We start from the raw sequence: 25,999 nt of genomic DNA on the forward strand, positions 1-25,999 counted from the left end.
GATGGGAGCAAGGGAACTTTAGAAGACCAGTTCTGTGGTTTCTCAGGCAGTGTAGCTGCTGTGTTTTTACTGCATTCAGTGTGAGCAGATGTCTGGAGAGTTGCTTTGACCTTGCTCCTGGGCAGCTTATAAATAGGGAATAGAAATAAATTATCTCTTCAATTGTCATTGTAAGTGAGATATTAAACGAAAAGTCTACAGTTTCTGAGAAATGCAGTGAGGGGTGGACAATAACTGGAAAAGCAGTGAGGCGAGAAGAGATTAGGAGCTCAGAATGTTACTTGGGTAAGGGTTTTGAATTGGAGCAGCAAAACGTCTGAACCTGGCATATTTTTTTAATGAAGAAAGATCTGTTTATGACTACAGGATGACTAGGGAAGAAAAATCCTTAGATCTGTGGAGTGATCTGTGACTGAGAAAGTTCTGGCACTTGGAGAAACGGTCCTTGCTTAGCTCCTACTCCACTCTTCTGCTTTCTCTCTTTAAATGACCATGAAGTGGATTGAGAGACAAATCTAAGTAGCACTTGGTTGAATTTTTAAACAGGACACCTATGGATGTTACATCTCAGCTGTCCTGGTGAACATTAACTCGTCTCCTGCTTTCTGAGTTTGCAGACTCAGCCAAGGGACAAAGAATTGAATAACCCCTGAAGAATGAACTGCTTTGTTGCCCACTGAGGCATAGCTGTGGCATTGTTTTCACCATAGGCAGGACAGTGAGTAATAGCGTCGCAGCTGCTTCACTGAGCTCTGTGCTGGAGGATACTTTAGTCTCCTTGGACTTTTCTTTCCAAAACCATTCACGTGTGGAAAAAGATGAAATACATTTGTAAGCAAGACTTCATTTTTTTTTTCCTAAGTGTAGGAAAACTGAGAGTTGTACTGTGGAAAAAAGATCAACGCACTCAGACTTCACTCTGTAGAAATTTGAAGGTGTGTAGCAAGGAGTCAGCACTAACTTTTTTCAAAATAAATTTTCAAAATATGGACGGAGCTTTCTTTTCATCCTGTGTTCTGCATCTGGTGTTACTAGTTTGGGCAGAAATTTACCTCTGTTCATCAAGGAGACAGCCCTTGCCTAGGCAGCATTTAGCACTGCTTCATCCTCAAAGCCCAGCAAGGAGTAGACTGCTCATTACACTGCCTCAAAGCATTTACCTCACAGCATTCCGCTTTTATGTCTGATATTTAGTAGCACCAACTACCTTCAAATATGGTTTTGCATTGCTCTCTATTCAGTCTGCCAAGAACTCTTGTCCAGTAGAATTTAAGCTACCTTTTAAGTGTAATTTAGACATAATTATCTTACCAAGATTGTATCTATTGACAGCAAAACTGTATTAATCAAGGATTCCTTTTAAAATACTTGCTCAAGTGGATTCTTCTCTGTTTTGCCAGACTCGGTTTTCTATGATGAAAGTGATAAGTATTCAGTGTCTTTGCACAGTGTGGTCAGCAGTGTCTCAAAAAAGAAAACAATTTTATTAATTACTATGAGATGAAAAGAAAACAAAGGCATAATTGCATTTTTGTCTTAGTTTGTGGTGAGTCTTGTGCTCTGAATGATGGTTAGTTTTTAGTCCCTCCATGGAGGGAAAGAAAATTCTAGAGAAATGCAGCAAGGTTGACCAACTGTCTTCCCAGATCTTCTGCAGGAGAACCTGGAGACAAGGGAGATCTTGTGAAACTTGACTAAATCCTAAGAGAGAACAGAATGGTAAAGAATGGAAACACTTTTTTTCTCTTCCTCACATAAGGACAGATCACCATCAGGTTTAAGATAAAATACTTCATCCTGTGTGTAGCTTAAGCTGTGAAATGCATGTTTTTTTAACAAAGAGCATTTGACATCCGTCAGTGTTGTCATATCATGCCACTACCACCAGATTGTATTTGGAACAGGAATGCTACTCCTAATTTGCAGAGCATCATTTAATCATCTTTGTCAAGTAACGGATTTATTATTGATTTCAGACTCCTAGTTAGTTTAGAGAATTGTATCTTGGTGCTTTGCTTTTCTTCTTCCCCAGAGGATATAATGCCACACTGCAAATTTTATAAACCAGATATGTTAACAGAACATCAGGGTTGAAAATTCAAATGTTCAGTTAAAGCACTAAGAACTTAAGCACAAGTTTCACGTGTTTTACTAACTGTAGTATGATTTTGTGAAAGAAATTGTGCCTAGAAATGCATTTAGGACAGGAAACATATCTGGAAAAAAAAGCTGGGCTATTGTAATTCCAGAATGTGTCTTTTTTTCTTGTCTGCCTTTGAATTTTTTTTCTGTTTTAAATATCTTTTGCATGCAATAAAAGGAATAATGCTTTGTAATTCTTGATTTGCAGGGAAACTAAGTTTAGAGGAAAAACTGTAGTTCTTCTACAAGTAAATACACTAAATCCTGTGCAGGTTGTCATCAGGGTTGAATCGGAGCCATTCACAGTTCATGGTGAACAAAGAGTAACTAATAGTATTAGTAGATTCTTATCCTTCAACCTTGGGCTTTAAGGTGGGATGGTGGTGTTAGATGCCTTATCTGATTGTTCTGTCTATTGCAAACCAATATATTTCATCTGCTCTGGGGTGTTAATGCTGATTTTATTGATGCAAAATTTCCTAAAGGATATGTAGCAGAAGTTGTTGAGAGGAAGAAAATCCTGTTCAGTTAGTTAATCTACTACTGAGAGCATTAGAAAGGCAAAACTTGTTTTTTTCTGTTGTCATCTGAACTAGCTTCAGCATCTAGTTATGGTTTTACTTGATGTTCTCTCCTGTATGTGGTGGACTTCAACCTTTTCCTACTTGGGTATTGCAACCAAGTCACCTGTACTGACTTTTTGATCAAGAAGAAGCATTGTTCTTTCTGGTCTACAGCTGCATTTTAAAGTTTTTTAGTGAACTTGTAATGTAGGTAACATGCTCTCTCCTAGTGTTTACTGTCATAGTATCAGGTGATAATAAATCATGTTCCACTTGGGTCAGTGTGGTTCTCAGTTGTTTGTTGAGCAGCTCAGTGGTAATGAGATTCTTCAATATTGAACTTTTTTTTAGTGGCTCTCACTACATCTTTCAGTTCTTTCTTGCTGTTATCCCTCTCATCTTCCTCTCTTGTCTGTCCACATCATGTGCCCTCCCGCCTGCGTTCAGCTCAGGTCACCTTCTGCTATGGACTCCTTCCTGAGTCCACCTGAAGCTGAAGGTCTGGGGGACAGAAGTAATAGGGAGAGAGGTATCTTCATTCCTGGTGTCCACTGAGGTTTCTGAGAGGTTGGAGAGGAAATGGTGAAAGGATCTACTAGATCCCAGGGCAATTCAGTTTGTTATGTGGATGAGATGTGCAGTCCAGGGGGTGTATCAGTGTATGGAGTAAAGGGCTTGTGGGGTGTAGGAACAAGTTCTGACATGGCATGGAAAGCAGAACTCAATCTGGTCACAGCACTGACCTAAGAAACTGCAGTTCTGAAGAATTCAACTGAGCTTTACCCATTTAAGTTGGTTTAAAGTTGAAAAAAGGCCATTCACATTATTTTAGCTCTGTTTAAGAGGCATTTGACTTTAATTGTGTAATTTAGGTAGGTTGCATCGAGTCAATAATTTTTACATGTAGCAGACTTCTTCTTTCAGAAGAAAAGGATATTTCTATAGATTTAAATGATCCTTATTATGAAATTGCAAAATCACTACCATGGAGAATTTCACTTAGATTGTATATTCAGTTTCCAGAGACAGAATTTAATATTTTGAGGTGGACTTTTTTTCCTGAAAATACTTACCAATTATACAACTTGTTTCACAGCATCCTTTTAAACATTCACACCTGAAAGCTTTTTATTACAGTGAGAAGACATTTCTTTGCTCAGAAGCACAGTAAAATTTTCCAGTGGTGCAAATCCTGCTGTCAGTTCTGCTGTTGTGCTTTAACTCCAGCTGGCAGCTCAGCCCCACAGAACTGCTTGCTCACTTCCTTGTGGAGGGATAGGAGGAGAACTGGAAGAGTTAAAGTGAGAAAATTCATGGGTTGAGATAAAGAGGGTTTAATAGGTGATGCAGAAGCTGTACATGCAAACAGAACAGAGAATTCCTTCACCCCTTCCTGTGGGCAGGCTGGTGTTCAGCAGGGCTGTGTCATGCATAACTGTGACTTGTGAAGACAGACATTGTCAGTCCAAACACCCTGCTTTCCTTCTTCCCTCAGCTTTATAGGCTGAGCATGGAATATCCCAGTGGTCAGTGGGGTCAGTGGCTGTGTCCCCTCCCAACTCTTTGTGCATCCCCAGCCCCCTCACTGGTGGGGTGATGTCAGAAGCAGACAAGGTGATGACACTGGTCATTGCCCTTCTCAGAAATAACTGAAACACCCCAAATTGTCAAGATGGCACAAATCCAAAACACTGCCAGTCCTAGCTACTGTGAAGAAAATAAAGTCTATGCAAGCCAAAATCAGCACATCTGTTTTATCAATAACTCAGTTTTCTTAGAAGGGCACTGAAGTGATGGGAAACTCAGCAGGCATTTGTTCTTCATTTTCTTCTTAAAACCACAGAAAAAGTGTAGTTTCTGTAATAAAGTGGCATCCATTTTGTTAGGGAAAACACCAAGTTTTTAAAATGGCTTTTTATTATCTTTTATAATCTTAGTTTAAATGAAAATTGCATATGAGAGTGCCAAGCCTACACAGATTTGCCTTTGCAACTTCTAGAATATGCTTTCTCAGGAGACTACAGAAGATTACAAGTATGCTGTGCTGTCTCAATGTCTGCCTAAGGGGAGTTTTGCCCTCCAATAAATATAAGTCTACAGATCATAAATCAGCATTTTATTGTCAGCCACCAGGTGACTCTCAAATGTCAAGAAAAGGTGCATGACAACTCCCAGATTTCTGTTGATGGCAGTAGCTGCCATGATGTTGTATGAAACAGAATTTTGTGAGAGGCAAATGTCACCTTTCCTAAATCTTTCAAGTGTGTGCTCTGCACACACTTTTTTTAAAAACTGAGGCTCTATAAATCCACCTAAAATTTGAACAAAATCTTTTTGAAAACCAATTTGAAGTGCTTGGAAGAGGAAGATAAGCTGGAGAAGTCTTGGTGTTAACAGGAGAAGATTCCCTGCTTGGACTGATGTCTCATGCCAATGTTTCGTTGAGGAGCACGAAGAAATTATCTGTTCTGCAGCGTAACCTTGACAAAAGGGGTTATTGAATCATTTCTCGTATTCATTTGTATCAGCATTTAGAAGTGCCATAAACAAGTCTGGGTAACACCTTGGTAGTGATTTGTATTACAGAAAGAATTGTTGTGAAAACAGTTTAAGAAACTGGAGCCTCAGCTGCTGTATTTATTGCTGAGGTGAGAAATTTTTTGTCTTTATTTAAAACAAAACAACTCCCCCCCCACCCGGTTCCACATTCTCTCTCTTTTTCACTTCTGCCACTCACAGCATCATGTCGCTAAATCAAGAATTGACACATAGAAAAGTTAATTGTGCATCACTGGCTATTTGATTAAATCCACTCTTCTGCATTTAGTCTATAGTGGATTTATGAAGATGAAGTAAAGGGGAAGAAATGACATGACCACTGAAGGAAAAATGAGTATTAATGTCTTTTCAACAACAGTCTGATGAAATGTTATATGTTTAAGCTACCTAGCTGTTTCAATTACCCATGAAACAGCATGGGTTGGTTGTAATTCTGCTTGGTAGTGCTTGCTAAATGCTTCATAAGTGCTTTTAGGTGACCCAGTTTTGGGATTGATACAAGAAACCTGTAATTCTTGAATGTGAAAAAGCACTCTAAAAGGGCTCAGCAAAACCCCTGAATTAGGCTGTATACTCCAGGAAATTTGGTACTGGTGCTTTAAAATGGCAGATGCCTGTTTATTTGTAAAAGTGAAAAATTTTTACAAGTATGTCATTAATGAAATACATGAATGGAGCAGATCAATAGGTGAGTATTTAAAAGGCTTTTTAGATGATTATGCTGCAAGAAGAATGCAGGAGGAGGAAACAGCAGGCTTCTGACAGCTAAATCAAGCATTGGTAATGCAGGTAAGCTTGTCATTGAGATCCCTACCCACATGTGAACCAGGACAAAATTCTTTAAAAAATTTTCAAGCTTCACTCTGAGCTTTTTTCCCATAATCATCAGATCTTGACTTTGCTTAAATATAACAATATAGAGCAAATTAAAGGCATAAAAGTAATGTGGGGAAGCTTCAGACTAAACAGAATATGCTTTGGAAAGCCTGTGCCTTTGACATGAGGGTTAGATCAGATATACTGCTCTGCAAATTCAGTTACTTGCTTTATTGCTGTTTCTGTGTCTTAAACTTTATACACAGTTTCTGAGGATGGAATTTGGAAAAGTGCAAAAATTTGCTGGAGCCTTGCATTTAGTGTGCCAAATCCCAATTGCCATACATATTGCACATTTGGAGTACGTGAACAGTCTCATCCACTGAATCTTGCCTTATGAATATTTAATAACACTGAAGTGGCTGACTTTTACAGATCCACACCTTTTCTAGGAGTATTTTGTTTTGTAATGCAGCTCCCATCAGCTGAAGTGGGTAAAAGTTCACTAGTGAAGATCATGAGTGCCAGCTAGCATACTGAGGCTATTTACTCCTTGCACAGAGGTGCAGTAAGAAACCAACACTTTCTTGGTCTATGCTTAGGCTACATCTCCCACCTCTGTGGAACAGATTTTCCTGTCCTCATACCTCATTTAGTCCAACACAGTGCACAATAAGGTCAGTCTTTTGATGTGTGAGAGTTTCATTTTATGGTCACACTTGAGCAGGCAGCAAATCGTGGGTGAACTTTGGTTTGTCCAGGTTCTCGTTAGCATCATTGTTCCTCACAGTGTTGCGCCTCGCAGCTGGACCGGGCACTGCTGCATATTTTGTGACCTGCTGCAGCTTCTTGGTGTAGGCTCCAGTTCAGCTGGTCCTTCTGTGTGGTGAGACATTGGAGAAGGTGAAGAGGTGAAATAGATGGGTACTTCTTTAGAGATGGCAGTCATGTAACTTGCTGTGATCCAGGGCTCTGACTTTGACACGGAATTCCACGGCAGCCATGTGCTGGGAAACGTGAGTCAGCTGTGTGTCCTGGCTGAAGGCAGTGAGGAGCTGCATAGGTGAAGGTCAAATAAAAGACTTACTGCCTGGAGACACAAGTTGCTACCTCTCCTTCCCTTAGAGAGATCCCTGGAGATTGCATGCTTGTTAAGCCCAGAACATAATGTCCAACATCTCTTTTATGCTTTATGGTAGGATCTCCCTCATGGTAGAGATTGACTGGTCTTTCCTAGTTAAATAGAAAAGTTTTCCATACTGCTCCAAGCATCTCTGCAGTCACAAAGGTGAATAATGAAATTTCAACTTCCACTGCTTCTCTAATATTTTGATGTCCCTTGTGGTACTGACGTGTGTCCATGTTCTTGAGTGAAACTTCTGTCTGCTGGAGGACAGCCTTTACTTTGTGGATTGCAGACTTACTTTCTCTAATCCTTTGAAGATTGTTTTCATGGAAGTAATTCCAACATTTTATTTCTCAGTTTATGGATGGGACCATTTGTTGCAACTGTTGGGATTCTCATTAGTGGAAATTAACACAAGCTGTGACATAAGCTTGGTTTGACTTTTCCACCACAGATCACAGATGAATGAAATAACTCATTACTGAAATCAACTGTAGTTAAGAGAAGGTTTCTGTCAAGTGGATTTGCAGAGAGTGGAGCACGATCACGGCCTGGGGAGTGGTGCAAGGCACAGCACTTAGTCCATTGGAGCAGGAAGATGGTGAGCTGTCAGCTGAGCCTGCATCTTTGCCTTGACAGCCCTGATTGCCTCCTGTGAGCACTGTGAGACAGATGCAGTTGAAAAGAGGTGGTGGCGTTACCTGAAAGAGTGCATGCTTTTAATGCTGTGGAGTTTTTGTACTTTCTCTTGGAAAATGTGTTAAAAATCTGAAAGGGTTTTAAAGAAGGGCAGTATGGTATTGAGGTCTGTAGAGCCTGTCTTGCCTGAGCTTCTGGACTCACTCTTGGTGCCTTATTTCTGAGAAGGCTCAGAAATAACTAAGTTTCTGCCAGCATGCAAGTGTCTGCAGGAGTGGGGAATTTCTAGTGGAGAGCTGTTTAATTTAGCAGCAGAATGCATGATAAGGTCAGTTGGGGGAAAAAGAACCCCAAAAGTTACAGGCCATACATAAATACGCTTTCCCAAGGAAGAGATATTTGCAGTTGGGATGACTGAGTGAGGGTGACTGGACATAATCTCTCTATGTACTGCTGAAGATGTTGGCTTTTGTCAGCTGCTGCATTGGTAGGAGAAGCCTCATGAGGAGGATCTGTGTACAATGGTAGAAAAGACTCCCTAGCCACATCGAGTAAATTTACTAGATGCAACCATGTAGTTTGGTTTGCCATAGCCTGTGAGCCGTGCTACACTTGACATGTTCCATATTTAGCCTATTTTCTGCCCCCCTCCCTTTTTAGAAAATTTAAATAGCATGCATGGTAGCGTGTGCAGGAGATCCTGTCTGTATTGTGAGTCTTGTTTACTCTAGTTCTTGGCTCCTCAGTCACTAGTTGTTTACATGGTTTTACTGGCAACTGTAGTTCTGCCGCTTGTTCAGCTCCTGGCACGCTTAATTAACTGGTGGGCTTGGAAGGAAATGTGCCTCTGTGTTCTTTTTTAAGACCTGAGAATAAATATGCGAAAACTGGTTTTCTTACAGTTTTTATATATGGCAGAAGGCTGGGGAGGCAGGTGTAATAATACTGTGTATTGATTTTTCATTTAATCAGTTTGAAGGTAACTTTTCTGTAACATTGTGTATTGTTTGTAGATGAATCTACTCAGAAAATGATGGCTAATGTAGAAGGAGTTACTGTGAACCCTTAAATCTAGTGACGTGGTGTATCCATGAGTTCAGCTATTTGGATTTTGTTGTAAACCTCTTAGATATGATACAGTGGAATCCTCTTAAACACAAATTCCATGTAGCAAGTGACAGAACATAATGAAAGCATAAACTCTTACACAAATAAAACTGTCAAATGTATAATACTGCAGCTATAAACAGCTGTGGATTTCAGCATGTTCCATGGAATTTAGTGAGCTGGGTTAGGATGCACATTTTTGGGTCAGTTTTGATTTTTACAGCAGAGCTTGAAACAGTATTGATACTTGCTGAAATAAACTGTCCTTGCTTGCAAAGGAAGCCTTTCTTGTCAATATCTTAAAATATCTGTACTGTTGACAAATTAGTAGTTATCTTTACGTAATGAATTGCAAAAACACTGAATGGACATCAGGTGATATTAATAAAAGGAGATACATCATGTCTTGAATACAGTGCAAGAAGCTTTCTCAGCAGGAGTGGAACAGCACTACTAAAGGATATTTCAAATAAGACTGAATTAAGTGTTTATGCTTTACATATTTTAAAATGTGTAAGGAAGTATGTCAGCATTGTCAGAAGTCATTCAAAGTGGCTCTCCAGTGTATCTTCCTGGGGACTCTGTATTGTTGCTGTTGGGTTCAGTGGCCAGCTGGGCTCTGTGGAAGGAGCATGCCCATCACAGGTCTACCCTGCATTCTATAGCAGGGTCTGGAGGAGCAAAGGAGGTCCTGCATGCCTCTGTGCTCTCTGCCTGCAGTCCTCAGAAAAACAGTGTAATTCTACCAAAGCCCTCCCACAGAGGGATGCAGATCTGGGTGTGTGGGGAAGAGCTTTTGGGAAGATTCCATTGCTAAGCATAGTCGTGTTTTCCTGCTCTGCTGATGTTTTCTTGCTTTGTGCCTGGCACACAGTTTGGAAAGGATCTTATTCATCATCATTAACCTTCCCCTGCATGGGAGTGAATGATGGAGGCTTCAGCAAAAGACAGGCAACCTGTTCTCTGTTAAATAAACAAACCAACCCCACACCATGCAGTCAGGTGGTGCTGGTGCCAGTTCCAGGGTGCTCATTCTGGAGTCACTGGAGGGAGTGTGCATGGCTGCTGCTGACTGTGCCGGTGGGCGCCTTGCCACAGCAGCCCTCTCCGCTTTGCAGGGTGGTGTTTGCCATGCTGTGAATGGATGTGTTGACACAACTCAAGCGTTCTTGTCTTCACTTTGCCTATCTCAGCTCAAACTCTTCCGTGATGCAGATGTATAAATATCTGAGTCCTGCCTACATGGCCAGTAACTGCAGATACTCCTTGTGTCTGCAGGCAGATACAAAGCACATGCCTGCCAGTGCTGCTGCAGCTTGGTGAGCCCTTCTTGGCTCAACCTGTGCTGTAAAACAAAGCTTCTAAAATATGGGAGGTGTCAGAGACAACTGACACTTCCAGGTGGGATGCTCAGTATGTTATAGTTGGATATTTGTCCTTTGGATGCTATAAATACAGATTTTCCTGCACTGCAGTGCTTCTGGCCCACAGATCTATTGTATTGAAAGTAAGACTGTAGCTTACTTCAGTGGACCTGAAACAGATTAAAATTTTTTTAAGCAGCCTGCATTGTTTTAACAAGGTGATTTTTTTTATTTTCTCCCCGGGAGAATTGTTCCTATGTAAAAGTAAAGTAATTTGGATGACTTTTGAAGGCATACAGCTCATGTTTTGCATAACGCTGAGTTTTCAGGTGACCTGCTTTGTGACCCAGTATCCTGTTCCTCTGGCAGATTTGTAAACGTTCGTAGTACAAATTTGCAATGCAGGGCACGCTTTTCTTTGCTGCTGGGAGGATGTTTGCTGCCACCAGCACAGGACAGGTGCCTGTCACCCTTGTTGCGTTGTGACCGGCGGGCAGCGTGCGCGGAGCTTGGCGGTGGGAGGCTGAGCTGCTCAGCTTCCGCCTAAGGACGTGAGGCAAGAAGAGTGGGAGAGGAAAGGGGTTTTAGGGTGGTGGAAAAGCCTGCGTGGTTGGCTTAGTTCTGCTTAGTCACTGATTCACTGCAGACCCATGATCTAAAGAGAAGCTTTTTACAAATCCCCCAGAACGCTGTCGATGGGGGGAATAATGCCTGGTGCTGCAGTGGTGGTCCTCTCGGAGAAAGAGCTTTTAGGAAACACAGCAATTCCCATTTTGTGTAATTTATGGAGAAAGCTTGTACTGACTGCCCTGCTGTGCAAATGGGCAGGAGTCTCTTCTGAAGCGGAGTCATCCTTGAGCAGTGTCAGCTTCAGTTATGAAAATCAATTATTAGGACTTCATTAAGCCCAACTTCATATGTTAAAGTTTATAAAAGTTACTATTAGCAGTCATGAAGAAAGATCTGTTTGTTTTTTGCAGAGTGTATTAAGTATAACATTGATTTTGATTTGAAAGTGTCCAAACCCGGAATTTAAGGCAAATAAAATTGACATGAAGGGATATGTTTTGCTTGCATTCATAAAGATGGTAGCTCAGGGATTTATATGAAATAGAAAACCTTCTGCAGGTTGCATGAAATGTAATAAATCATGCCTGAAAACACCCCCAGTTTGACTATAAAGGCCTTATCTCACCCATGTAAAATATTTATGTGTAAATGCATATTTTATATTTTTCCTTTACCATCCTTGGGTTCCTTTATACTTTCATAAATGGCATCTCTCTTGTTTACTTGTAGTGGAGGCAGCAAAAAAATCTCATATGTTTTATCTGATGTTATGTTTACTCTGAGTTTTCTTGTGGTTTATTTTGAGTATAAGGAGGAGCAAAAGGCTGTGATTAGAGTGATAGGGTGATAAAAGTAAAAGTGGAGAGTTGGAAATTTTTTGTGAAGATCTTTGCTTAATTGCAACTTAACCCTCAGACATAGGTGTTAAGTTCCTTAATTGCAACTTAACCCTCAGACATCAAAGCCAGAGTTTTTCATGTTGTTGTACATGTCACTTTTCTTTTTCTGCTACTTCTACCCTGCTTTGAGTTGTATTTACTGGTGCTCTGAAACAGTATTACTCCCTGTATCTGATTATTTGACTTTTAAGACAATTGTCACTGATTTTGTGCTTAAAAGGCTTAGAAAGTCCTTGAGTTTTAAAGATGGGAAAAGCATTGTCTGAACATACTAAGGTGATGATGTCAGCATTTGGTAGTGATGTGTTTGCTGTAGGAATAGACATGTCCCCTGTTAATGTCCAAGTTTCTAAAAACATTCAATTTTGAGTGTTTTTGGTAAAATCTTAAAGAATAATTCAAGTTTGGGAAGCATTTTAGTGAGTGATTTAAAGCTCAAACTGTTCATTGAAGAAAAGGTGAAAAGGTGACATTGCTGTTGCTTAGAAATACTTAAGTAAGAGAAAGAGATCAATTTAGAAGAAAAGGAGAGAAGAAAGCTACAGGAAAAGCTAAATTGATAGTTGAAGCAAGACAATTTGCAGAGAGAACACAGGAAACATGTTTACAGGAGGTAATTAGCAGTTGATGCAATTTTTTAAGGGACTTAGTAGATCAAAGATGCAGTGGCTTTAGCAGCTTTTCACCTAAGAATTTGTAGTTACCAATTTTATCACAGCATGCTTTAGACTTGCTGAAGTTGAAAAGTTTATTAAAACATTCCCCTCCCTTTCCCCAGTGTCCCTCTAGTAGTGCTGCAGGCTTTGACTGTCCCACGTCATTGCTTTTATCTTGTTTTTCAGCGTTACAGCCAAGGGACTGTAAGAGCTGTTGATGCTGGGGGAGGTCTAGTTCTGGCTGCCAGCCCCTGCTGCTCTTGCTCAGTGCCAGTGTTGGCATGTGCTTGGTGTGGTGGTGGGGAGTCACTCCCCGTGCTTCACTGGAAGCTAAAGTTAGAGGTTTTAGCTCTTTGCAGAAGTTAAACCAAGTGCTGTGGGTGCTGGGCTAAAGGAGGGACCAGTGCGCTGAGAAGTGGGGGCTGGGGCAGTGCTCTTCTGTGGCGGTGCTGCTTGGGTTTATCTCAGTTGTTCGTGCACCTGCATTCCCAGGGTCTGGAGCAGCCTGCCAGAGCCAGAGGCAGGGAGGTCACTGGTTGAAGGAGTGATCCAGATGGTTGTGCTTCCCAGCCAGTGGATTAATTCTGTGTTTTCGGCAGATGCTGTGAAATGGATAAATTTAAGACTGTTGTTATGCACTTTGCTTTCCAAATATCCCAGTGAAATATTTGCAGAGTTAGTCATCTAGGGAGAGGGTGGGCAACTCCTACTGCTTCACAGACATGTGATATGGGAGATGCAGGATTATACCCTTCTGGTATCTTATTCTTAACTGTTTTTTTTCAGGCTGAGCATTGCTGAAGAGGAGGGGATTTGAAGGATATTTTTGCTTGCAGACCTGTTCTGTGTTTTATCAGCTGTTTTTCAGAGAAACGATGAATTTCATGACCTTGAATCCATAAACTTTGGGGATCCTGCTGATCACTTGTGGATAAATTGTCCTTTTGGGATGAAGAACTTAATTTTCAAGCTAATTCAAGCAAACTTTTTAAGCACAGAGAAATCTCTGGTGTGGCTATTCTAGATTAAATGTCAGGAAATTGTGGTGGTCTGGTTAAGATACTGTTTCCCTGGGTGCTGGAATAACTGATCCTACAGAGTAAGGAATTATACGGAGTTGGTGAAAGGAGAGGAGAGGTGTTGCTGTAGGTCTGGCTGTGCTCCCTGGGCTTGCTGAGCTGCTCAGACTCTGCACTTGGTGTTTTCACTTTTTTTGACATGGGCCTTTTATATATATACACATATATGTAAAAAAATACTAAATTCCATCCCATTAGTGTCTAGGTTCTCCAAATAAATAGTTCAGTAGAAGCTCGAGATTGGCTGTTGAGCCATGATAACACTGGCCAACAGAGCTGGGTAATTCTTAGCTGAAATGTGAGCATTGCAGGAGATCATTAGCCTAATTGATTCCCATCTCAAAATCTTTTGGCACTTCCAGTAATGGAGAATTATTTAATACTTCAAATTCTAAAACATGGGTTTCTGGGTGTTTTTCCAGGAAGGGGAAAACTCCCAAATTTACTTAATTTAACACAAGAGGAAAAACTTGTTCTAAATCAGTCTGAGTGATCTGTTGGCTCTGAATGAATCCAAATTTATTGACATTAAAACTGCAAAACACAAGAGATACTAGAAAGCAGTTCATTTTCATATGCTCTTGCTAACATGGCTGTTTGAATTTACTCACTGTATGGGACCAGAATACAGATTTACTCTACAGGCCTCATGCTCTGTCTTTGAGGTGACTTATTGTATCTGTGTAATTGTTCTTTAGAAGAGGAGAATGGACTTCTGATTGTAGAAGTACCTTGAGTTTGGATTGTTTTCTTACAAGCCTAGCTTTCATTCTTGCTATCTTGTAAAGCCCCACACATACTGCTGTGATACCTGTGGCATTATAGTAATGGCAATGTTGTAAATTCATTTTAGGCATTTGTAAAGAAGTTTTGTGTGTACGTGTAGAAGAGGACTGTGCTGACTTTAATAAATCAGTCTCTGAATTGGAATGATTTCTGTGAGCTGGAGGTTGATGGACACATGGTTAGAGGTGGGGAAAGTGACAGGATGAAAAGTGGGTGTGTGGTTTTACTGCTCCTCAGACAGATGGGCACTGCTGGGCAACCCAGTGCTCCCAGGTACTCCAGCCTGCTGGTGTGATGCCTGTTCTGGAGCTCAGGGTGTACTGATGCTCTGGGCACAACCTGCCTTCCTGTGAGACCGATGCATGTGGAATAGTTCCTGAAAGAAACAAAACCATCTAGTCTGTGTATTTCTGCATTGCATTTGAAACTATAAGTTGGCAGAGTTTAGGATCACAGTTTGGGTGCCTGTTGTCCCATGACTTCTGGAGATGAGGGTAATGGTGTAAAGTGTACCTGCATTCCTCCTTCTGCCAAAAAGGCACTTTCTTGTTAAGGCTGCAGTCCCTGACTCTGTGTGGGTGCAAGGGGCTTTCAGTGCATAGGAGTAATTTTGTGTTGTGGAAAGCTGGTAGAAGAGAAGAGGTTAATGAAGCTTCTCAGCTCTCTTCAAAACAAAAGCTCTCTTCTCAGCCCTGGGTTTAGTTTTTAATTAGTTTGGATTACAGTTTGATTTAAAGCGGGTGGAGGGATGATGAGTTCATGTGATCTAGAGGTTTGAACATTATGCTGCTATTTGTACTTTTTGGTTAATAATGTATCCTCTGCTAGAAGGATGACTGGTGGTTTAACAGGATTCCTTCCCGGAAAACATTTTTAAAGAAGAACTAGCCTGGTTTTTTTGCAAACTTCATTCCAGATTAGAGTTGCCAGACAGCAGTGCAGAATTGTGTTTTATTGTGAAATCTACTTCTGTTTAGGAAAAAATAAAGTCAGTGAAATACCTAATTCTCTGGTGTTATATTTTTTTCCTTTTTCCTCTAGGCTATAGAGGCAGCATAATTTTATATACTTCATATTGAAAATTCATTCAAATGCAGTCTGGATTTACTTATTTTTACTATCTCATCAGCAGAATATACTTTTTTTACATGAATGTATTTTATAGATATATAAAAAAGGCAGGTTAAAAAGAATGTTCCTGAAAAATTGTTTTATTGGTTAGCGCAATATATGTGCTTTTAATGCAATTTAGATTGTATCTAGTGAAAATTGAGCTCAAAATTCTGAAGCTGGTGCTTGTTCTTGTAAATAATGCACACTTTAAGTCAATGCTTTGCATCATTATCTTGAGCAATGGTTTAGCCTTGATATATTTCAAAACACATGTATTAGATAATGTGCTGTATATATATATGGTTATTTATGGATATAAACTTTCTGATTAGATATTAATGTTAAAATATCAGACTGTTTGCTGAAGATGTCTTCCTTGTTCTGCCCTTCAGTCAAGACACAGTGTTAATACTGAATATAAGTAATGATATGCAGGTCCTAGAATTTGTCAACTTCTAGTTAATCAAGTTAAATGCTCTGTTTCTAACTTGAAGCTTTTTTTCTTCAAAATAGTATATTAAATGATGCATAAGATAAATTTAAGAGGGTATGGTTTTCTAGCAAGCAGTTTATTGTAGTTTGATTGTTGAGAAGGCCCCATTTTTTTTTGCTGTTTAGAGGAAGCTGGTCCTGAAAATGTCTTAGTGGAACAAATTACCGGATTGTAGAAAATACAATTGATGCTCATTATTTTGGAAAGGGAGCTGTTTTTGCAGTCAGAAGGACTGAGCTAGCAGTGGTGTCTGGAGAGCATGTCCTTTGTCTAAATGGAAAACCAACCCTGAGAAAGGATTTATATTGGGAGATTTTGGGAGAGAGCTAAGACACGTATTCTTCTGTCTTCAGTGTTAGACCTTCAGCTGAGTGCTTCTTTCTCTGTCCTTTCCTGATACACACAAATGATGAACTGTGCCTTATACTGCAAAACTACTTCCCACAGTTTGAAGGAAGGGGTAAAAAAGCCCTGTTGTCAGCTTCTTTTGCTAGCCATTATCTGTCTCAGTTGCATGGAACTTAGGTGTAAATGCAAATCTAGTAGTTATTGTTTTTTGAATTACACTTTGTTGTTAATCATTGCTGAGCTTCATAGTGGTGACATTTTGAAAAAGTCACAGTATGTGGGTGTGTTCATGTACTTCCACATGAAGAAACTTCCTTTAAGCACATCTAAAGGACGTTTCTTAATTTAAAATACCATTGTGTAAAAGGTGGCTATGAAGCTGGTTTTGTTTTCTTAATGTAATTCCACTCACTGCCTTAATTTCATTTCTTTCTTTAGTTGAAACAACTGGGTTGCTGACTAATTATACCTGTAGTGCCCTGGTACTCTGTCTTCTATACTGAAATTAAGATGAGAGTTTGTAGTGTTTATTGAGAGGATCTTCACTGGTCCCAGTAGGACAGTATATTTCTGCTGCTGAAAATTGTCAAGAGCTGGGATTTCCTTGGTAGCTCACTCCAGCAGCTGCTATGCAAGAAACTCCCCCTTTGGTATTTTGGATTTTGTCCATCAGCACTTCCAGATAGTTGCTTGGGGAAAGCAGATAGTTGGATTTCTAACTTATGATCACCTGCAAGTACTGGAGCTTGCTGATTTGCTGGTAAAAGTCTTTGCTAGCAGTGTGTGAAATGTAATTGGAACCTTCCCTTGAAATTTCATATATTGATTGCTTGCATATGTTGGCTAAGCCTGCAGCATACCTTAACTCATCTGACTTTGATAATGCTTTGTCCATGGTGAAGCTATGCAGATACATCATCCCTCAAGGGATGGTGAGGTATGACAGGGCAGGGGTTGATGCATAAGTTGATTGACCCAAACTTTCCTTTTCAGCATTGCCACTGGGAAGTACAGGGTGGAGCAAAAGCATTTTAAACTTTCTGAACTACGGAGGATGTGCCTCAATGCTATAGCACATGCTTCATATAGTTTTTTTATCCAGAGACTATGCAGGTGTTGCAGGAACCACTGATACTGCTTTGCATGTCCAAACTGTTCTCTGCAAGTGAAACTAAGGAAATTCAGCTCTTGGCATCAGTCTTCCTGGGGTTGTCCAAGTAGTACTTTGTTTCTGTAGGTAATGTTATAGGTGGTATCTACAAATAATTTGATGTGAAAAAGAGACAAATTTAGCTGTGAACTTGTCAGGTGCTAAAATAAATGTGATGATCTGAAGGAAGTGTTTTGTTCATCTGGTACTTGGGGAATAATTATTCTTTTGTTCTGTATGTTTGCTAGGTATACTGTGAGCTGAGCAAAGTGGGGCCAATCTCTTCACATCAAATATTTGTCTGCACTCTTCCTGTACCCTTTTTTCCATGTATTTTGCATGTAGGTATTGTCTAATAGTATGGAAAACAGTGGGTAAACAGTTGAGTCCAAAAAGCTTATTTATTAAATTTTAATATGTATTTAAGAAGGAACCTCAGCCATAGAGTAGAATAATGAAGTTTACATAGGCGCAGTTTCAATTACCATCTTGGATTAATGGTTATTGATGGTAGAAAGAGCTGCTTCTGCCAAAGTTCTAGTGCTGCTGTTGCTAAAGGGTATCAGATGTGCTGCTGTTTCCACGATGAAAAACAATACAATTCCCTTTTTTTTTTTCCTTTCCTGGAGCTTTGTGCATGAGGAAGCTGGGGCAATTATCCCCAGCCAATAGTGTCTCCAGCCTACCTCTGCTGTGCCCAGCAAATCCTGCTGTCCTGTTGTCACCTGTATAGTTATGAAGATGTATGAGACCCCAGTCTCCATGTAATACAGCTCAGGGCAGTGGTGGATTTTCGCTTGAGTTGCTTTGCTCACCAACGCCAGCATGTCAGATGCAGTTTACACTGTTTGAATGAACATCAGCCCTCCAGCAGGAACTTATAGAAACATTGCTCAATAAAATTCAGCACAGAGTTGAGGTAGCAAAGATAATCCTCCATTTGCTTGTAGAACAGGTGTATGTTCTATAAAACAGGATGGCACTGGGGATGGTTTTTGAGACTTATGGTTGGGAGGGAAAGAAATTTGCATGGTAGAGTGTGTACTGGATTTCATTGTCTTGGGTTAGATTTGAGCTGAAATTTCTGTGTGCTTTGTGGGGAGGGATCTGCTGTAGTCTCTTTTGTGCTGCCAGCTTGACAGTTCAAATACTGATTTCTCATCCTCATACACCTTTTGACTTCTCTTAGCTTTGAAGAAATTCAGTTTGTAGAAGTGTAATTTCTTTTCAGTTCTCCTCAATCTGACCCATCCCCCTGGTTAATTCGCAGCTTGCTGTAACATTAAGCCTCATAAAACTCAGTATGTGGAGCTCTAAACCTGCATTTGCTATTAGCCCTAAAAGTCAAATCAATAATGGAAAGATCCGTAGTTCCTTATCCCAAAGGATATCCCTATGCTGGTACGACACGCTTGGGGCTGTCAAGAGTAGTGCAGCTGGACAGCCCAGTTCTGTCCTGGTGTTCGGGTCAGCTCATGTGACACCTCAGGAGAAGGTGGCTCTGACACAGCCTTTCTCTTTGGGGAAGAGGGCAGCAGGAGGAAAAGTGGTCTCTGAAGGTCTCTGCCCTTTTCCATAGTGGGGAGATAACACAGTAAGTGAATGCCAATGAAGCATCTATCTCCTGCAGAGTCAACTCTTCCTTTGTCTCCATGAGCCTTGCTGGGTACTGATTCTCTGCCCAGTATTGTGACCTCATCCTCTGTTTTCTCCATAATTACAGGGAATAATGTTGTGTTTTTCCTAAAGGCAAGTTTGGTGGAAATCTTGGCCAGCCCTCTTGATACTGTGTGTTTGGCTTAGGTGGGGAGCATCTGGGCTGGGCAAGGAGGAGGATTGAGGCTGTTGGAGAGCAGCTTGGAGCTCTGCAAGGCTCAGTCAGGAAATTTGTTAGGGATTTAGTTATACAGAGGTACTAGGAAATGGAAATCTTGCCAGTGCTAGGAAGGGAGAGCTGTCCCCTGCATAGGGTTCTATTGGCTGCAGTGTTTGGACACAGCCAAACTCTTTCCCCCTCTCCTCCCCCATAAAAGCAGAGTTACAGAGATGTGCTTTCTTGCATTGCTTTGTATGTGCAGATGTGCACAGCAGAGCCTTCCTATGAAGAGTGGTATGCAGAGAGGTTGGAAGTTCAAGGATGGTATGGATTTATTTACAGATAATCTTGGTTACACTGGCTGGTTTCTGAGTTCAGACCTCTTGCTGTTAGAGTCTCTTTTCTATCTATATTGGAAACATGTGCTGTGTGGCAGCACAATAGTAGGACAGCAGGTGACAATGCATCATCAGCTCATAGACCATCAGTCAAAAAAGATAGTGCTTACATCAATTAGATGTGAGATCATTGCAGAACAAAATTGATAGAGCAAGTTAATTATGCAGCTCTTATTAGTCCAAATACCTCTGACTGTGATGAGTCTACTAGCACACTTATAAAATTTTAAGTGTATGATGTCTTCACTGAAGAAAAAGTCTTTTGAGTCTTTTTAAAATTCTGTTGCCTTGACCACTGAGGTCTGATAGCATGCTGGGCTCTCCATGAAGTTGTATTTTGGGAGATTTGTGTTTCTGTCACTGTTCACAACAGTAATGAATAATTTACTCTTACTGGGTGGTTGTGAGATTTCTGGGGGCTTTCGGTTTAAACTCAATGCAGAAAAGTGAAGAAATGCTAAAGTATTTACTGGAAGATAGGTTCATATTTTTGATGTAAAGTTATTTCCATTTGAACTTTTTGCAAACTTAAAGTGATGGTAAGAAGCACTGGAGCATGCAGACATGCTTTTGGGGTGACTGGGAGAATCTGAGCTTCAGCATCTGCAGGCTGGCTGGCAAATGTGGCGGAGGTAATGTAGAGAGATGGAAGGCTCCAACAGAAATCTGTGTCTTGGTATGCTGGAGTTTCCATATGTCCATATGTTTCACTTTCCCTCTGTGTAATTGAGCACTGTAGAGATATGGAAACCCCTCAAAGTGCCCTGTGGTGGAAACACTGTTTAACAGTTTTCTGTTGTATGATGGAGACGAGCACAGTTTAGAATTTTTCACAGCAAAGTAGATCACAGGACCTGTTAAGTGCATGAAGAAATGGCACCTTCAGCAAGTGCCTGTAACATGTACACGGTGTGTATGCAAGCAGACGGGGAGAAATCCCCACTTTTACAATTGGCTTGTTTCTGCTGTGTTTTAAGAGGTTATAGCTGTGGTGTTGTGTGGAAAACAATGCACAATTTATTAATTTTGAAATTTAAGTCTACTCTGAGAGACAGGTACATCTAAACTATGTTTGCAACAGTCAGAAATGCAAAGGCACATTTTCCTTAGGTGTGGAACATCACAGATTTATTTCATTGTTTACTCCAGTGTTGACAGATGCTGCAAAGGCTGTAGATGTGCAGTTGAAATAGTGCTCCTTGTTCTGGGTCTCTGGGGTGTCCGGGATCAACCCTAATTTGATTAGAGTCACCGTTCTTTATAAAGCAGTGACACCTGAAATCTGTAATTTACATACTCACACGGCTTTCACACTGTTTAGAGACCCCAGGCAATGCTGTCCACCACTTCCCGGTGTTTTAAAGCCTCTGGCAATAGCCATTAGGTAAAATGCATCACTAAAAGCCGTAACTGTGGGGAATGGATTATACAAAACACTTTGCTGTGCTGGTACTCTGGAGAACTATTGATGGATGCAGAAGACATGGACATTTAGCTGGTGTTAGAGGGGGTGTCTTAACACTGTGCCAATAGAATGAGCTATTTAAGGAGAAAAGTTGCTGCTGCTTGTTATTTCAGGTGAACACAAAAGGGAAGTGCCTTAGGGATAGCTGTGACAGAGTGATGGTTTTGAGCAGAGTGACATTGACGATGATGCTCTGTTTCGAGAGAGGATGTCCCCAGTGTCACTGGGGGAGGCAGCTGAGCTGTGCATGGGTCTGTGGAGTCCCCAGTACTTGTTAGTTATGGAAGAAAGAAAGAATAAAACGCAAATCGTGTGGTGGATTTTGCTTTGCTGCTTGGAAATAATGAAGGGTAGCAGTGCTGCAGCTGTACCCCCTCCTGGCATTTGCTGAGGAGCCCTGGGCAAGCCAGGGAGATGCCTTGTTCCCTCCAGATATGTGACCCGAAGAGTGTGGTCTTTTTTCTCCTGAGAGTCATGGTTGTCCAGTCTTTAGCCAGCAAAGAGAGAAAAAAGCTTTTAAATCACTATGTCTGTAAGTAGATGAAAACAAGGAGGGAAACTCGTTTTTCTCTGTGATCTTGGATTGGGAAAAGAGAAGTCTCCTGCATCAATTACTTAACTGCCTGTTCAAAAGTGTATATAAAACACAATTTAAACAGAAATCCAAAACTTGAATTCAGCCCTAGTGTCTCCTGCAAAAGATTCATGGCTTTTTATATAGTTTTTGGAACAGCTTCACTCACACTCAAAAATACTACCTGTTTTCCCCCTTTGGTAAATTGCGTGGAGCATGCTGTGCTGTGAGCTTTGAGAGGATGTACCCTTCTTGGCCATCCTGTCTCTACAATTAAAAGGAGAAAAAACCAAAACAAACCAACCTCAAGTATAGGACATAGCCCTAAGGACATACCGGGAGCAGTGCAGGGTGGGGGAGCTCCTGTGTGGATGCTGGCTGGTGCAAGCTGGGCCAGTGCAGCTCTGGGTCTTGGGCAGCATCCACCTCTGCCATGGGAATGTGTGAGACAGGGATGTGTCAGAATCTGCCCTTCGCTCCAGAGTACAAAGTTGCAGTGATGAAGGCAGGGGAAGGGTGCTTGAAGTGAAAGTGACCTTGTGAACCTTAATTGCTGATTTATCTGCATTAGCTCTGATGCTTCCTGAAGCCTCTGTGGCTTGTGTGACTCTTGGTAGAGGCATCCATCTGATGGGAGGGTCTTAACCTTTGTTCCTATCATTTGTGTGTTATTACGTACTCTTGTACACCAGAATATTCCTGGTCATCTAGCAGTTCTAAGTCCTTTTCCTTATTTTTCCTCTTGGATTACCCTTGCTGCTCTGGGCACACTCATTTAGGAAAGTCTTGATGGTGGAGTTAATAGGAAAAATATTCTAATGTTTTAGATTAAGACAAGTAAGTTGAAGCTTCATTCTTTGTACCAAGCCCACAGCACACTCTTGCATCTCTGAATTTCTTAATTTGCATGCTTTGTGTGTTTTTTCTCACCATGTTCATTTTTGTGAAAAGACGTACTGTGCTATTGAAAGACAAAGTAAATTAAGTAAGCTTGGTACAAAAGTGGTCATCCCAAAATGTATCAGTTATGTGCACTAATGAGTACCTAGACCTTGAATGGTGAAGAAATAAATTGCTTTCTCTTTTTTCTGAGTTTTAAACTTTTATTGGAAAGTAAAACTGGGGCCTGCTGTCCTTCTTACACCATGCTTTCCTTAAATAAAACTGAAAGTAAGATGTGACTTTGTTTCCTATTCTGGTGGAGGCTTGTGTAGCCTATTTTAGATGAGTTTGCCAGGATCTATTTTTGGCACGGATGTCCGCTGGACCCTTAGCAGGAGTGGAGACCTTGACAGCCAGAGGAGCACTTGGAAGAGGGGGTGCACACAGGCAGCCGCTGTCCCCCTGCCAGCCCTCACAGCTGATCAATTCATTACTCTGCTGAGTGCCTAAAGAGAATACCCTGGTGGCTGTTCAACGTGGCTCCAAAACAAAAATGTGTTTTGCTCATTTAATAATTGAAAATACATTATTATGTAAGGATTTGTTGGTACTTTGTGGTGCTAGAAGAGATGCTGTTAACTGGGCTTTAAACCCATATTTAACAGCCTGCTCTTCTGCAGTCTGAAGATGTTGCTTAAATCCAAGCAATTTTAGTGGCTCTGACCAACTTATTTTTCTATTTTTTTTTTCTTTTAAGAATCAATTATGAGTTTTGGTCTAAATATGTTCTGTGCTCCCTCTGCTGGCTCAGTGGCATGGATTAGTGCTTTGCTCCCTTGGGGAGCAGTGATGGATGTGTGCCCACAAAGTATGAACACTGGAGCAGGAGCTTCATTAAAATTAAAGCAGGAGAGACCTCACTGTGTCAGAAAGGAAAAGGTGGTTTGGTCCAGGAAACACATTTTGTATTCAGTGGTCGCATAAGGTTTTACTAACAGAGATAGAGCTATAATTTGGAAATAGTATGTCAATAAAAAGGTGGCATCTTTTAAAGGTAGTTAGCTTTTTCAAAAAATAAAATGGGAAAGCAGGTGGTATTGACAGGAAAATAACATTTTAGTAGTAAGGTTTGGGAAGCTGAAGTTTGTACCAGGGTTAGAATCAGGCTCTTTACATACAATTAAAAGAGCAGAGGAAATTAAATGCATTTTAGGTGTAATTTGATGCCTACAGTTTCTTTTCCTTAGAAACCAATGAATATGTGTTAAATTTATCTTGGCACATGAAAAAGATGTAATGACTTGTACTAACAAGATAAAAGAAGAAGGCAGCACTTAATTTCCTAGGTAATACACAAAATAAAAATGATTTGCATGCCTTCAAATGATTATGCACAGCCTTGTTAAATACTGTACAGTACAAAAGAAGAACAATGAGTTACCCAGATAAGACACATTTTTGTGACTGCAGAATGCCCGTGGACAGGCACGAGGTACAGGACTCCTTCTCCACTAGCACTCAGGTTTTTGATAAGCACTGCTGGCAAGGCGCTGCACTGAGAGACACAACAATGTCAGGAATGTAAAATGGTGATGAAATGTCTGTGTGATATTTCATGGTTACATGATGGTGCTTTGGTTACAGATGTGCTTATTCTCTGAGTTTAAATTGAGTTGCTCTTGTCTATGTTCAGTCACCCGTTGCTGGGTAAGGTGCAACCCAGGGCTGATGTCAGCAGCCCTGCTCCTGTTTTCTTCTAGGGACTCTCCTCTTAATATGGCATTTACTGCCGGTATTTTACAGGCAAATTGCGCTCTTTGAGATTCCAGAGGGCATTTGGTGTCTTTGTAGGCTACTGTAATGAGTAATGGCCCTCATAGCAATAGTTACAGTGCTGCTTATATTGACTGGCGAGGCACTGTAATGAGGCGTGGAGAGGAGCCTTGTACCCGGCTCACTCCGTTTGAGTTGTCAGTCACTGCTGCATCATGGTTGAAACGGTTTATTGAGTATGACTGCCAAATTTTACGCAGGTGCCAGATTAATTTTGATGTATTGTACTTGTAGCAGTGACTCTGGACAGTTCGCAATGTGTCTGCTGGAAGACTATCAATGGAAGTGCATAAACAGTTGGCTAACATAGCAATGGTGCTGTAAATAATTTCCTCTAGTATTTTCAAAACCTTTCAAACAAGAAATAGATTAAACAGAAACAGGGTGGGGGCTCCTGTAAACTAGATTTCTCTCCAGCTTTGATTGCCTTTTAGGTGGGCAAGGGCTGTTCAAACTGTTGCTTTGCTGATATTGCTGTGCCTCTGGAGTGACAAGTCCAGTCTGCTTGGGCAGGATGGATATTCAGATCTCCTGCTGCTTCTTTTGCTGGGGTCTTTGTCTCTTCCTCCTTCCCTCTCCTGCTTTTTTGTCTACTAAAGTGAAGAAAAACCTTTGTGCCCACTGTCTTTAGCCTTCCCAGGGGAGAGGTCCTGCTTTCTCCCAAGATCCATGTCTTGCTTTTGGCAATGGATACCTCTCATCAAATTTAGTGACTAGTTCAGACCTCTGGATCTCATGTGATTCACAAGATTTCTTCTTCTCTTGCTGTTGTCTTACCTGACATCCGTGCATAGCTGTGTTCATTACTTATTCAGCTTTTGGCATGCTTGTAAAATAGAGATATTTTTCTTTGTGTGAGTAATTCAGAGGGGAAACCCGAACCCTAATTTAACAGTGAGTATTAGCCATGTTCAAAAGTTGTTCTTTAAATGCAGAATTGAAAAACAGCCTCTACTGGCACAGTGTGATATTTAAAGCAATCTCTACTGACCATACAAATCACATTAGTGATTTTGCTAGGTTGCTATTTGCCTGCTTTGCTATAATTTTACAGCAAGGCATATTGATGAATCCTGCTTTTCAGTAGCAGCCTTCTAAGAATTAACCTTCAAAACTGATCCAGCTTTGCTTTCTCATTTTGTAATCATATTCCACTCCACAGTGGAAATTTCTTTTATCTCATACCTTCCTGCTGTCCCTGGTGAGGTCGCCTTATCATAAATTCATTAATTTCCTTGTGCTCTTCCACTGAAATTACTCACTGGTTTGGTTTTTCCTGTATGTTTTGGTAAAACTTGCAAAGATTTCTAATGAGTTGAGGAAGCATTTTACAGAAATTGTGCTCAGTTGATTTCTAGCCTGGCTTTTTTTACAGGGTTTTGTAACCTGGGAGTAAGTGGTTGTATTAGGAAATACATGGTGGGAGCAATCTGGGACAGGGTAACTTTATTGGTTTCTTCTGCTTTTAGCTTTTGGGATTTTTTAATCTTCTATCTCAGACAAAAAAAATTCAAATAAAGTCACCAAAGCCCATAAGTTTCTGGAAGCAGTAATTTTTCATTTTTTATTACTATAGCTTTATGGTTTGCTCTTAGGCAAAAATAAGTGAAAGAATAGAGTG

General features: G+C 40.7%; 1 protein-coding gene across 16 annotated transcripts in view; it reads left to right on the plus strand.

Annotated features, from left to right (window-relative positions):
- PTPRF (protein tyrosine phosphatase receptor type F) overlaps positions 1 to 25,999 on the plus strand; it is a 375,635-nt gene that overhangs the window by 36,219 nt on the left and 313,417 nt on the right. Inside the window, exon 1 of one of the 16 annotated variants that reach the window (XM_064428626.1) lies at positions 7,729 to 7,807. The exons of the other annotated variants lie outside the window; for them this stretch is intronic. The gene's annotated coding sequence lies outside the window, so the exon portion shown is untranslated. Of the gene's footprint in view, positions 1 to 7,728; positions 7,808 to 25,999 lie in introns of those variants that run through there. 16 annotated transcript variants of the gene reach the window in all.

The sequence above is a fragment of the Passer domesticus genome, chromosome 7, assembly GCF_036417665.1.
Source record: "Passer domesticus isolate bPasDom1 chromosome 7, bPasDom1.hap1, whole genome shotgun sequence".
Taxonomy (NCBI): domain Eukaryota; kingdom Metazoa; phylum Chordata; class Aves; order Passeriformes; family Passeridae; genus Passer; species Passer domesticus.